Source organism: Orcinus orca, chromosome 8 (assembly GCF_937001465.1).
Source record: "Orcinus orca chromosome 8, mOrcOrc1.1, whole genome shotgun sequence".
Taxonomy (NCBI): domain Eukaryota; kingdom Metazoa; phylum Chordata; class Mammalia; order Artiodactyla; family Delphinidae; genus Orcinus; species Orcinus orca.
In genome coordinates, this window is record NC_064566.1 from 48,836,949 (window position 1) to 48,840,188 (window position 3,240).

Sequence of the window (3,240 nt, forward strand, 5' to 3'; positions counted from 1 at the left end):
GAGGGCCATGACTGAGATATACGCACTCGCCCCGATGGGATCCCCCTCTAGTGCTTGCAAAGGCAGGGGCTGGCAGGAGGCTGCGACAGACTGGTGTGCTTGCTCTGGTGGGAGTCCCTCCCAATGCCCATGGAGGCAGGGGCTGGCGTGTGGGGAGAGAGTCCACGATGGTGGCCCTGCACCTTGGGCGCCACTCAACAATGGCGCCTCGCTTCCAAGGCAAACCGCACCTCTTCCAGGAGCATTACCAGCTGTGGAGCTCCTCATTCCCATCCCCTCAGGCTGTCTCCATGCAGTCAACATCAGTCCTTTCCCCGGGTCCGCTCTCCTAACCCCACACTTCAGCACCCAGCGCACACCAGCATTGGTGAACACCCATCTCAGGCTGGGGCACAGACCATTCGTGCAAATCTAGCTCTGTCCTGCCTGCCACAGCCGGCTGCTTCACTTTCTTCCACTAGTCCCTAAAGCCCCCCACTTCTATTTCAGCATATCTCACCATCAGTGAGGGGGCCTCCCCAGGTGCGGTAACCTCTCCTCTTCTTCAGCTCCCCGCCAGGGGTGTGGGTCCCATCCCATTTCCTCTTTTCTTTTTCTTCCCTTTCTCTCCTTCGTCCTACCTGGTTACACTGGGATCTTTTCTTGTCCTTTTAGGTGTCCGAGGTCCTCTGCTAGTGCTCAGCAGGTGCTCTGTGTGAATTGTTCCACTTGTAGATGTATTCTTCATGTACTTGTGGGGAGAGGTGAACCCCAGGTCCTTCTATTCTGCCATCTTGACCTCAACTCGCTAACATAAAATTTACATTTGTGTTAAAATAGCTTTTTTTTCCTAGATGCTCAGATTTCAGATTTAAAGATAAATTAATGGAGGCTGAATATTGTGGGTTTTAAAAAAATTTTGCTTTGATTTGGTTTTGTTTGGGGTTTGTTTTTTAGCTCTCCTGCTTCATGGTTCCCTAATATTGTGCTCAGTCTGCCTATGGGATAAAACACCACCGCTGTTGCCTATGTCTGCAAGATTTCTTTAACCTTCTATCATCTCCTCTCCTCACCTCTCTCTACCCGCTACTCTCCTGCTCTCATCCCTAACTCCCTTGGGGAAAATCCTCATTTCCTAAAATCTCATTTTAGCAATTATATTTGGCTAGTCTCCCTTGTTCACATGGGGCTAGGTTGTGCCAACACCTATGTGATCTACATCAGTGCTCCTTAAATGTGTGTCACATGACTCTCTTAAATATCTTGCAAAAATGCAGATTTTGATTCTGTTCATCTGATACTCTGTATTTCTAACAAGCTTCCAGGTGATGCCAATACTATTGTTACCAACCAGGGTTCTTGGACTCTTTAATCAATAGAAACTGATAAGAGGCCAGATGAGAAATTCAGGCAACTCTTTACTGGGACTCATGCTGCAGCAAGAGGGACCAAAAACAAGTAACAGGTTCCTTTGCTCACTCCCCGAGGAGGGAGCAGTGAGCTGGTTGCTTAAATGGAGCGAGGGTAGGGGTGGATGAGTGAGCTGGGCCAGAGTGGGTGCTTAGGTAGTCTGCCCACCCCCATGGTGGTGCTGTGTGCAGGGATCATGGGCAGTGCCCTGTTTTTACTCCTAGCACCTCAGAAAGTGGCAGTTGGTTTGTGGCCTTTTTGTATCTTATTGTTCATAATTGACCCCACCTGTGCATGCTGTTATTTTTAGTCCCTTATAGTTTCTTTGTATTCTGTTGCTTGAGGAGAAGTTTGTCCAGGTGAAAGCTCTGCAGCAGAGGGTCCCAAGTCCCAGATCCCAGCCTGTCTCACTGTTAGTATTTTAGTAGCAAAGATCTCTATCATTTCCCCTTTTAGGGTAATTATAACATGATATCATAATTTCCCACATTCTTAAATTATATCCTCCACTAGAGTCTGTAATATCTGGGGCAATGTTACAATCAGATCTTGCTCAATAACAGACATATTGTGCATACAATATTTTTCTGAAGATGAATGAATAAAGAATGTTGATGGAAACACGTACAAGGCATGGTGGGAGCAGAAAGGAATTAAATAAATAGGAATAATAGGAATAGTAGTGTCCTAAATGGAGGGGATATATGTATATGTCTGGCTGATTCATTTTGCTTGCAGTAGATGCTAACACAACATTGTAAAGCAACTATACTCCAATAAAAATTAATTTTAAAAAAGAGAAAATAGGAAGAGCTATTGATACATTTCTTTATCCTCTAAAATCGAATGGTTAATGTTGGCCAAGTTAGCAAGGGAGGAGAACTGCTACTAATTCAACAGGCTTGAATCGAGGGGAAGAGGAGAATCGGATTTTCACCAGACCATGTAGGGCCAGTGGGCATTGTAGGACCTTAGTATTTTTTGTGAATAGTGGCCCAAACAGAACAATTATTGAGGTAGCAACCAGGTTTTGCTGCTGTTATTATTGTTTACTTGTTTTTAAGTTTATTTCTACAATTTGGATACATTAACTCTAGATTACCTGATTTGCCTCTGACCTCTTGCTTCTGTCTCAGACTTTCTGTTTCTTTCAGAACCTGTACTGTTTACTAACTTATAAAACCCACAGCCCTGATTCCTGCTTTCCCATTTCCTGATTCAGGATGACCATCCACAACAGCCGCTACATGCATGAATTTTAAAGGTTCTATAACATCCTATGACTGCATATAAATACTTTATTTCTGCAGCATTGAGAATTGCCTACATTTTTTACTAGTGAATAATGCTGCAATAAATGTTTTCCTACATATAAAGTGGCTGGCATCTGATACTTTTCCTTTGAATAAATTTCTAGAGATGGAATATTATGGACATTTTAAAACAATGATGTACTGGAAGATTCACTTCCATAAAGTTTATACAAATATTGTAAAATAGTGCTTAGTATATACCCTAACACAGCAATACAACACTGTGTACTATGTTTAAAAAAATTTGCTGATTTGATAGGTAAGAATATTTTACTGTTAACTGTAGTAAAATGTTGATACTCAAAAGTAATATTTATTGCAAGTACCTAAGGCATAGTTTTCTTGTTTTTAATTCTACTTTTTCTGTTTGGATTAACAAGTTTGAGAAACATTAGTATGGAATCCAATGACATCACAGACTGTGGTACGTTTCTCAGGCTCAATGTTATTGATATTGATGTATCAATAACAGAATATTCCTGTTGCAATTGATTTTCTTGAGAGACATTTTGCTCAGGTTTTTCAGAAGGTTGGATAC